Source organism: Medicago sativa, chromosome 8 (assembly GCF_051527215.1).
Source record: "Medicago sativa cultivar Bolivia chromosome 8, Bolivia_mono, whole genome shotgun sequence".
Lineage (NCBI taxonomy): Eukaryota > Viridiplantae > Streptophyta > Magnoliopsida > Fabales > Fabaceae > Medicago > Medicago sativa.
In genome coordinates, this window is record NC_140756.1 from 21,329,452 (window position 1) to 21,341,579 (window position 12,128).

At 36.3% G+C, this 12,128-nt stretch overlaps 1 long non-coding RNA gene across 1 annotated transcript; it reads right to left on the minus strand.

The window, feature by feature from the left end:
* Window positions 1–1,287: 1,287 nt before the first annotated feature.
* On the minus strand, window positions 1,288–10,258 carry LOC146897771 (uncharacterized). Its single transcript, XR_015022274.1, has 3 exons — window positions 9,646–10,258; window positions 3,342–7,789; window positions 1,288–1,485 (listed from the first exon to the last, which is right to left on the minus strand). It is a non-coding gene; the product is annotated as an uncharacterized LOC146897771 (long non-coding RNA).
* Between the last annotated feature and the right edge of the window lie 1,870 nt (window positions 10,259–12,128).

A 12,128-nucleotide genomic window follows, 5' to 3' on the forward strand; every position in this document is an offset into this window, starting at 1 on the left:
TGATTGATTGATTGATGTTGATGTGTAGTTTGTTGAGATAAAAAATATTGAGTGCATAAGATCAAAAGTTTGTTGAGATATTTATGTTAAATAAAATAGAAAAAATAATAAAAATATTGAGAATGAATGTGGAAGTGACATGTGGCATAAAAAACCTTACTTTCTATATATACTATTGATTGATTGATTGATGTGTAGTTTGTTGAGATAAAAAATATTGAGTGCATAAGATCAAAAGTTTGTTGAGATATTTATGTTAAATAAAATAGAAAGAATAATAAAAATATTGAGAATGAATGTGGAAGTGACATGTGGCATAAAAAACCTTACTTTATATATATACTATTGATTGATTGATTGATTGATGTTGATGTGTAGTTTGTTGAGATAAAAAATATTGAGTGCATAAGATCAAAAGTTTGTTGAGATATTTATGTTAAATAAAATAGAAAGAATAATAAAAATATTGAGAATGAATGTGGAAGTGACATGTGGCATAAAAAACCTTACTTTATATATATACTATTGATTGATTGATTGATTGATGTTGATGTGTAGTTTGTTGAGATAAAAAATATTGAGTGCATAAGATCAAAAGTTTGTTGAGATATTTATGTTAAATAAAATAGAAAAAATAATAAAAATATTGAGAATGAATGTGGAAGTGACATGTGGCATAAAAAACCTTACTTTATATATATACTATTGATTGATTGATTGATTGATGTTGATGTGTAGTTTGTTGAGATAAAAAATATTGAGTGCATAAGATCAAAAGTTTGTTGAGATATTTATGTTAAATAAAATAGAAAAAATAATAAAAATATTGAGAATGAATGTGGGTATACGAAGTATCATCAACAACTTACCCAACACTGTCTAAGCGCCCCTTCTTAACTTTACCTTACAGTCCCGGAGGATTCATACTTCTACTTGCTTAGTTCACAGTCCACCTACTGGCACGATCAACTTCTTACTAATACTCATTCCGAGTTCTTACTTCTGAGTTCACACTTTCCAGTGCATCTTCTTCACATACTTCGTCCCTCCAGGGTCCTATTCAGCTCTCAGGCATCCATTCTAATCGTCGAATGCTAAATTGAGTTGATCAGGCTCAACTAACAACAACAACTAGAACATTTACCCGGAACCCAATGGTCCCACTACCTTTGTTGTAACTTAATGACCCAAGGCACGGTCTGAATCGACCTGCTCTGATACCAAATTGTAACACCCATACCAGACGTATCTAGAAAGTCTGGCACGTGCGTTAATATTAGTACTGGATACATTAAAATATACAACAATTAAAAACTTCGAATGAATAATATTTACATCAAGTTACGTTCGTATAAATAATAATACAACACAACTCATCCATACATAAAAATACATCCTTGATATCCATGACGTCCTGTAGCTTTACGAACGAACCCTTGAAGTAATATACATTCGGCTCCGAACATGCATAAACGTCCTGCTTATCTGAAACAAATAAGGATTGGAATGAGACATAATGTCTCAGTGAGTTCCCCTAAATCCTAGGCTATAGGCAACCTCAAGGGAAACCTACGGTCACCACGTGTCTAAAAATACAACCTGACGGTTGATTATACGTTGTGGGGACTTGCATACTTAGACGGTCGTGCATACTAGGGCCGTCATAGTCTTATCTCACTTGTTATAGGCTTCACTTCCTATACGTGTCATGGCGGTCGAGGGGAAACTAAAACCGCAATGCCAAGAATACGCTCTACGTATCAAGGCCTAACATACTATAATCATGACACCATTCTAAACCGGACGGTTAGGGGAGACCTAGGACCGTCATCGGCATATCTTTCTCTATTTGCTCTAATGCATAATACAATGTTTCTAACACGTATCATATCTTGCTATCATACTAGTTTTGACGCTCTACGTCTATGCTCTACTATTCTTGACGATCTACGTCAAGGTTTTACTAGTTCTTGACGACCTACGTCAAGGCTCTGTGACTTATCATAAATATATCTAATAAATATGCATAGTCAAGTTCATTCATAAAGTTAGCGTTTAACAATCAAACATTATCTGAGTTCATTTTACGGAAAGCCCCGAGTGGAGTAACCCCGAGCGCATTCCCTATCTATCCGATGGAAACCTATCTAAGGTATAACCAACGGCACTCCTGCAGTGACGTGCGGGATCCTTACGGCTAACCCCGTTTCACCTAATGGAAACCTCTTGAACCAACCTAATGTGGACACAAGAGACACGACACTACCTCTTGCTTACTAAGTGACATGCGGGTTCCTTATGGCTAACCCCGTTTCACCTAATGGAAACCTCTTGAACCAACCTAGTGTGGACACAAGAGACATGGCCCCTTAACATAAAAGTCTTGATCTAAATATATGCATGAGTATTAAATCTATACTAGCTATCTCTTTTACCCCGGATGTCTATACGATCCGACTAGGGGTAAACTATGTGCTTGCTTAACCTTCTATGTGAAGAGATATCTAATCAATTCACGTCTTGCCATACCCGTATGACACTTAGCTCTTATGCGAAGATAATATTCTATATCACTTCGCGTCTATTCAAACATACTACTCATGTCTAGCATTCTATTCTCTTCTAACTATTCTAGTTCTTGACAAGCTATGTCAAGGCTCTACTTTCATCCCATGCCTAGTTCCTTGCTACCCGAATAATTCGGCTAAAACTCTCTTGAGCCATCCTTGTAATACATGCTAAGATTGCCATGATTAATGATGCAAGGATCAATTGACGATGTGTGCAAAGTTTCAATAATTACTAGAGACGGAAAATGCCATAAACCCAAGTTTCAAGCCGTTTATAAATTTTATGATTTGATAAAGCCAAACTTGTTCCAGTAGAAAAATAAGTGAAAACAGTGAAAGAACACTTCGAAATGATCGCTACGGACCCCCACACGACCGCCCCCAAGCACCCGAACGCAGAACAACGCGGAGGTTGTCCTGTCTGGGGCGCCTGGCGCCAGGAGTGGGGCGCCTAGCGCTGGCTCCCTGTGTGTGGGCGCCTAGCGCCCTTGTACAGGCGCAGCGCTGCGATTGTTGCGTTTTCGGTGTTTTCGGCTACGGGTTTTCGCCATTTTCGACCCAAAACTCGTCCAATTCGACCCTGTAATGCATCAAACTCATACAACAACATGTATAGCATCATTTAAACAGAACTCATGGCAATTTTTAACATATAATCAACTAGAATTGGCTTGGGGTACTAAAATTTCATTAAAACTAAACTAGCATAAATCATTATCCTTCACAAGATTAAACAACCCCAAAGGTGGGTAATCTATCTATGGAACTCACCTCTAATGTTTGCACTTGATTCCCAAAGCCTCCAAGTCCTAAGCTCAAGAATGCCAAAACCCTTGCTCTTGGTTCAACACAAATCCATGGCTTTAGCTCATCAATCCCACTTCTTCCATGCTTCTCTTTGTTTCTTGATCATGAAGAACCACATCATGCACAAAATCATGCCTCTACTTCCAACATAACCAAGACCCTAACCTCTTGAGGTTCTCTTGGTGAAAAGAAAGAGTAGTGGTAACAATCCAAACCAAGCTTCCATTCTTCACTATGATCTTGAAGAATCTTTGCTCAAGTATGTATAAAGATGAAATCAAATTCTTGGATGACAAGGAGAAGAGAGGAAGGCGTGAAAGAGGAGAGAAGGAGGAGAATAATTTCTTGCCAAAACCTAGAGAGAGAAAGAAGAGTGGAAAGTGAGATATTTTGAGCCAAAATCAAATAAATATCTCTCAAACGTGCAATTACTAAATTGCCCTTGCTCCAAGCGTGTTTAATACGACACTGATACTGAAATCGTATTAAGCTAACATCCCATAAAATATTTCCATCACTCTTATTTTCCATGAACTTAAATCCTCTGGCATTATCGTCTGGTAATATTCTGATACTGACAGGCGGAATGTTACACTCTACCCCCCTTAAAGAAATTTCGTCCTCGAAATTTAGAAATCATCTACCAATCGCTGCGACTTAAACCTGTCTTCTTTGGTTTCAGTTATACTAAATCTGATCAAACTCACTCCGTAGAGTTTCGAAGCATACTTTCCTTATCAATACATGTAATTCTTCCTCTTTCTTATTCTGCATATGATTGAATATGGTCTCTTCTATCTTACCATCTTTATCAAAATCACAGAACTGTCTGAGAACATAGTGATTAAAACTAACCTTTGTTATAGGAGGATTGCTTGTCTCGGATCTATTCCTTCTCTGCATAGCATGAACTCTGCATCTAATAAGTTTTCTCTATCTGAATCACTCAGGATTTGCCTTTAAACTGGAGTTCTACTGATATCCAGGTTTGCCCTGCAGTGCTTACGTGTATCTAACACATCTTGTCATGCATACATTTTATCACACATAGATAATCTCTCTTGCCGCACTTTGCGACTTTTGCCTCTTACTTTGTTACTCATCTTGATAATTCGGCAAACCTATCATCTCTTTTAGGAGTCTTAAGAAATCTTTCTATCTTTCATAACCTCCCTGTACTGCAATTCATGGGTAACTTGTCTAGCTTGGCATGAAGAAGTGAAATCAACTACACTGATTCATCTGACAATCTATTAACCTGTCTGGTGGTTCACATGCTCTTGAAACTTTCTACTAAGTCCATTTGCACTTGCATTGTACACTCAAAGCACAAATCCGTGCATCCCGTATGACTTGAGTATCACATGGGTATTGTCATTCATTCATAAAACTTTACCTTCTAGTATTGGCATACTTTTAGCGCCATTGCTTGTTAGTTAATAACGATACTCATTCTAGCTTCTGTTTCTAAAATTTCTAAACTTTGGTACATAGGTTCTTGGGATGAATAGATACATGACTAGAAAAATATCATTTTAAAACTGAGTCTATACTAGTACTGCAGAACCACAGGACAAGTCTCTATATCTGAAAAAGGTTTTATGACTCTCCTTCACACTTGTCTCTAACAAGCTGGTTCTGAAGTCTGTACGTCTTAAGTGAGCTTACTCGCTTACGACGTATCTCATCAGTCTTAACAATGTGAAATTTCATGTTTTTTTTTTTTTTTTAACATCGTTCCCAAGTTCCTTAATACCGACCTTATCTTTAAAAGTTAAAAAAAAACGTGGCTTGACACCATTCTAGAAAGTATCGTTATCAATTAACAAGTATGGTATAAGAGGGTATGCACTTCGTCAGGCATAACTCATCAATCGTACTCCATCAATATAACATATACTCCTTCTGACTAACCAACAGCTCTTCTACGAATTAGACATCACCAAAAGGCAACTTGATTAATTCACCTGTGTTAACTCTAGTCTTTCTCATCTTACCTGAGTGAAGATGCTTTCTTTAAACTTTTATTTTAATCATTACTGGCTGCATAAGCATCTATACTTACTTAACATAACGAGAACTCCTCGCTTTCCACATAATACTTCTCACTGAAATGGTATTTCTATCTCGAACATTTTTCACAAGATTCTTACTACAAAATTCCATGTTCCATGGCTACTGTTCGCAACTTAAGTAATTAACTTCCGTTGCGCTACTCTGATTCCCACCAGTTGGCTTCAACCAATACGCTGATCCGTTGAGACGAGTGAACTTTATTCTTCTTCTATTATTACATTAATATCTGCTTGAGCTCTGCTCGATACTTCTATGTTGCATGCTACTCTGCAACCTTGCTCTACTCTTTGCTGGTAAGATTGAACCTCAAGGAAACTTACCTCTGGACATATCAATGTCATACGTACTCTTATTCCTGAGCAACTTAACTCAAGGAGCACATCTTTGCTATTACATAACTACTATTCCATGAAACGCGCTTACAACATCCCATGGTAGACTCATCTTGCACTCGGACAACTTCCTTATGCATCTAACATTGTAGCTTCGTATCTCGCATACTATGTTTTGCTTAATTCTTCCTATGCTTGCTCGTTAATTTTTTTCTTTCTAAGAAATTTCATAAATTAGCACAAGGGTCATTGACGTTGATGACTTTCAACTATATAAAAAAAAACATATACTGAATCTAGGTCCCAGTCGTTACTCTAAATTCACAGAACGAGTTGATAACACGTATGTGTCATCAAATCTTAGTCCTAGTGAGTTTAGCCAAACTATACGAGTCGTAACAAACCGGTACCTACAGAATTTCACTTCGAATTTCAGAATGTCAACTTCAATCACCCATATGCGTATGTCTTTCTAAAATCATGTAAACTTTACAACTTAGCATCTTAACTAGCCTTCGCAAGTCCATCAAGCAAAACATAGATTCGAGGGGTACTCTTAACTCTGCGAAATCCAAAGTCCTCATGATTTCATATGACTTTGCACCATTTAACATCTTGCCTTATGATTTCACATCTGTGACTTTCATTCTAGATACTGGTGCCTCTAAACTCTTGGTCTAAACTCATTCTTGTCTTTTGACACATTAACTTCCAAAGTCACGTTAAACCAGATCGATTTTTCATTGATAGTTGCTCATGCCTTTTTCCCTTTGGAAACCTTAGGATGTGATATGCATTCGTCACTCGATATCAAAAACAATTTTTCGTTGCATAAAAGATGGTGAAGACAACCCTCCAATAGTCACTGCATTCCCTAGAGACGAACTGAAAAATTTCGCTCCGGGTTCGCTATTGATGAGTTTCTTCAGCTCAATTTTTTTTTCAAAACATAGTTTGTATAAATTTTTATTTCTCAAGTAATTTAATGCACATCAGTCATTCCCAACATCTAAAATATCCTACTACATATGCATGGCAAGCATCAACCTAATTCGATACAATTCTCGGCACTTTAGAAATTAATGCCTCATTCCTGATAACATAAAACTTTCACCGAATCCTTTTCTACTACGAGTAGCTTACTTCCCGAACACTAGAACCTTGTTCACCTTGAACATTCAAGTCCATAACTTCAATAACATAACACTAATCCTGAGAGTCTACTAATCCCGTCAACCTACGTCGACTGCTCTCTATCTTGTAGCCTTGCGCTTACTTTCTGGAATACAATTCCGTTCTAACTACGACCCTTACTGAAGCTTCAGGTCCTACGAAGATATTTCCATACCCTTCACTTACGGGTATACGAAGTATCATCAACAACTTACCCAACACTGTCTAAGCGCCCCTTCTTAACTTTACCTTACAGTCCCGGAGGATTCATACTTCTACTTGCTTAGTTCACAGTCCACCTACTGGCACGATCAACTTCTTACTAATACTCATTCCGAGTTCTTACTTCTGAGTTCACACTTTCCAGTGCATCTTCTTCACATACTTCGTCCCTCCAGGGTCCTATTCAGCTCTCAGGCATCCATTCTAATCGTCGAATGCTAAATTGAGTTGATCAGGCTCAACTAACAACAACAACTAGAACATTTACCCGGAACCCAATGGTCCCACTACCTTTGTTGTAACTTAATGACCCAAGGCACGGTCTGAATCGACCTGCTCTGATACCAAATTGTAACACCCATACCAGACGTATCTAGAAAGTCTGGCACGTGCGTTAATATTAGTACTGGATACATTAAAATATACAACAATTAAAAACTTCGAATGAATAATATTTACATCAAGTTACGTTCGTATAAATAATAATACAACACAACTCATCCATACATAAAAATACATCCTTGATATCCATGACGTCCTGTAGCTTTACGAACGAACCCTTGAAGTAATATACATTCGGCTCCGAACATGCATAAACGTCCTGCTTATCTGAAACAAATAAGGATTGGAATGAGACATAATGTCTCAGTGAGTTCCCCTAAATCCTAGGCTATAGGCAACCTCAAGGGAAACCTACGGTCACCACGTGTCTAAAAATACAACCTGACGGTTGATTATACGTTGTGGGGACTTGCATACTTAGACGGTCGTGCATACTAGGGCCGTCATAGTCTTATCTCACTTGTTATAGGCTTCACTTCCTATACGTGTCATGGCGGTCGAGGGGAAACTAAAACCGCAATGCCAAGAATACGCTCTACGTATCAAGGCCTAACATACTATAATCATGACACCATTCTAAACCGGACGGTTAGGGGAGACCTAGGACCGTCATCGGCATATCTTTCTCTATTTGCTCTAATGCATAATACAATGTTTCTAACACGTATCATATCTTGCTATCATACTAGTTTTGACGCTCTACGTCTATGCTCTACTATTCTTGACGATCTACGTCAAGGTTTTACTAGTTCTTGACGACCTACGTCAAGGCTCTGTGACTTATCATAAATATATCTAATAAATATGCATAGTCAAGTTCATTCATAAAGTTAGCGTTTAACAATCAAACATTATCTGAGTTCATTTTACGGAAAGCCCCGAGTGGAGTAACCCCGAGCGCATTCCCTATCTATCCGATGGAAACCTATCTAAGGTATAACCAACGGCACTCCTGCAGTGACGTGCGGGATCCTTACGGCTAACCCCGTTTCACCTAATGGAAACCTCTTGAACCAACCTAATGTGGACACAAGAGACACGACACTACCTCTTGCTTACTAAGTGACATGCGGGTTCCTTATGGCTAACCCCGTTTCACCTAATGGAAACCTCTTGAACCAACCTAGTGTGGACACAAGAGACATGGCACCTTAACATAAAAGTCTTGATCTAAATATATGCATGAGTATTAAATCTATACTAGCTATCTCTTTTACCCCGGATGTCTATACGATCCGACTAGGGGTAAACTATGTGCTTGCTTAACCTTCTATGTGAAGAGATATCTAATCAATTCACGTCTTGCCATACCCGTATGACACTTAGCTCTTATGCGAAGATAATATTCTATATCACTTCGCGTCTATTCAAACATACTACTCATGTCTAGCATTCTATTCTCTTCTAACTATTCTAGTTCTTGACAAGCTATGTCAAGGCTCTACTTTCATCCCATGCCTAGTTCCTTGCTACCCGAATAATTCGGCTAAAACTCTCTTGAGCCATCCTTGTAATACATGCTAAGATTGCCATGATTAATGATGCAAGGATCAATTGACGATGTGTGCAAAGTTTCAATAATTACTAGAGACGGAAAATGCCATAAACCCAAGTTTCAAGCCGTTTATAAATTTTATGATTTGATAAAGCCAAACTTGTTCCAGTAGAAAAATAAGTGAAAACAGTGAAAGAACACTTCGAAATGATCGCTACGGACCCCCACACGACCGCCCCCAAGCACCCGAACGCAGAACAACGCGGAGGTTGTCCTGTCTGGGGCGCCTGGCGCCAGGAGTGGGGCGCCTAGCGCTGGCTCCCTGTGTGTGGGCGCCTAGCGCCCTTGTACAGGCGCAGCGCTGCGATTGTTGCGTTTTCGGTGTTTTCGGCTACGGGTTTTCGCCATTTTCGACCCAAAACTCGTCCAATTCGACCCTGTAATGCATCAAACTCATACAACAACATGTATAGCATCATTTAAACAGAACTCATGGCAATTTTTAACATATAATCAACTAGAATTGGCTTGGGGTACTAAAATTTCATTAAAACTAAACTAGCATAAATCATTATCCTTCACAAGATTAAACAACCCCAAAGGTGGGTAATCTATCTATGGAACTCACCTCTAATGTTTGCACTTGATTCCCAAAGCCTCCAAGTCCTAAGCTCAAGAATGCCAAAACCCTTGCTCTTGGTTCAACACAAATCCATGGCTTTAGCTCATCAATCCCACTTCTTCCATGCTTCTCTTTGTTTCTTGATCATGAAGAACCACATCATGCACAAAATCATGCCTCTACTTCCAACATAACCAAGACCCTAACCTCTTGAGGTTCTCTTGGTGAAAAGAAAGAGTAGTGGTAACAATCCAAACCAAGCTTCCATTCTTCACTATGATCTTGAAGAATCTTTGCTCAAGTATGTATAAAGATGAAATCAAATTCTTGGATGACAAGGAGAAGAGAGGAAGGCGTGAAAGAGGAGAGAAGGAGGAGAATAATTTCTTGCCAAAACCTAGAGAGAGAAAGAAGAGTGGAAAGTGAGATATTTTGAGCCAAAATCAAATAAATATCTCTCAAACGTGCAATTACTAAATTGCCCTTGCTCCAAGCGTGTTTAATACGACACTGATACTGAAATCGTATTAAGCTAACATCCCATAAAATATTTCCATCACTCTTATTTTCCATGAACTTAAATCCTCTGGCATTATCGTCTGGTAATATTCTGATACTGACAGGCGGAATGTTACAACGGAACTGGTTAAATAATAATAAAATAATAATAAAATAATAATAATAATAATAATAATAATAATAATAATAATAATAATAATAATAATAATAATAATAATAATAATAATAATAATAATAATAATACAAAATAGGAATGGATGCCACAAACTCAATTATGAATTATGAATAAGAATGGAGAGAAGAGCAGTACTGTTGAATCGGAAAAAGAAAAAAAAACAATAGTATAGGTGTTAGTTTTCTTCAAAAAATAGTATAGGTGTTAGTCCAAGGACCTGAAACAGAAACAATAGTATAGATGTTAGTTCAAGGACCTGAAACTCGTAGGTGTTTGTAATGGATACCAGAAACAATAGTTCAAGGACCTGAAAGAAAAAAAAACAATCAGTAAACTCACTCGTAGATGTTAGTTCCATCATATATTATATATAAAAATAAAAATCTAAGCATAAGTAGAAGAAACGATAGTATAGGTGTTTGTCAAACATGAAGAAAAAAAAGCTTAGATCAAAAGAAGGTTTGAGTTTCGGTTTCTGCTAATAATATGTGATTTTGGTGATTAACAAAATTTCATTTATTTATAGTTAAAAAAAAAAACCGAAGCCTTTTTTTCCTCAATGAAAAAACTAATTGAATAATATGGTGCTAAAAGATTATATAATAACTAATTAAAACTTCTTTTCCTAAAAAAAAGAAGAAGAAAAAAGGAAGATTTAATGGATAATATTGAAAGTATTATATATAGTTTGTTGAGATATTTTGGCTACATAAAATATTAGAAATTAAATATAAAATTAAATAAAATATTTAGTGGATAAAATCAATAGTTTGTTGAGATATTTATGTCAAATAAAATATAAAAAATAATAAAAATATTGAGAATAAACGTGGAAGTGACACGTGGCATAAAAAACCTTACTTTATATATATACTATTGATTAAATAGTTTTATCAAGTGCATATTACTTACATCACCACCCAAAAAAAAGTGCATATTGCTTATATATTGCATATATTACTTATTGAATCATACACTTGACTTTGTTGCACGTAAATGTGAAAGTTTGACCACAAATTACTCTTATTATTTCCAGGTTTGAATAATTTTGTTGTTTTACTCAAATTTCTTTTATTTTTGTTCCATCTTAAACTTTCTTTGTCATCATAGTTCCTTTGTTTTTCATCTAGCACTTTGCTTATTGTTTTCTGGATACTGCCGCAGATCAATGGTTACATAACGTTAATTCACTTGTTTGTTATTTGACCATTGAAATCTATATTGAAACATTTGTTTTATCTTTGAAGATGAATATCAATGATTTTTGTAAAATATTTTATTCAGATCAGGAAGTCACTTTTTTACAAAAATTTTTTTTATTTATATTTTTATGCATATATCATCATCATTTATAACTCTTGATTTTATTCAATATTTTCAGAGGATAAAAATCCTTCCATGATTGATGTAATTATTTAATTAATTCATTATCCATTTACTTTTAGGAATAGTGTGATGGTGTGAGATTAAAAAATTTAAAGTCCTTAGTTTGAAAGAATCGAACTTAGGGTCTTCTCAACAATTTGTTTTATGTTGGAGCCCGTTAAACACTTGTTTCAATTACTTGGTTTAAACAATTTTTACTTTGTTAAAAATCACTGCATATAATTTCCATGTATAAAAATATTTGGTATGTGTCTTGTTTTTCTTCATATTTGGTATGTGTCTTGTACTTATGATGAAGTACAATTATTCTCCTCCCTTGTCTTCTAAATTGTTCGCATGCTAGATTACGGTTAATTTATAATTTTGTTTGATGCAGGTTCAATCTTCCACTTGTGAAACTTTAAAGTGA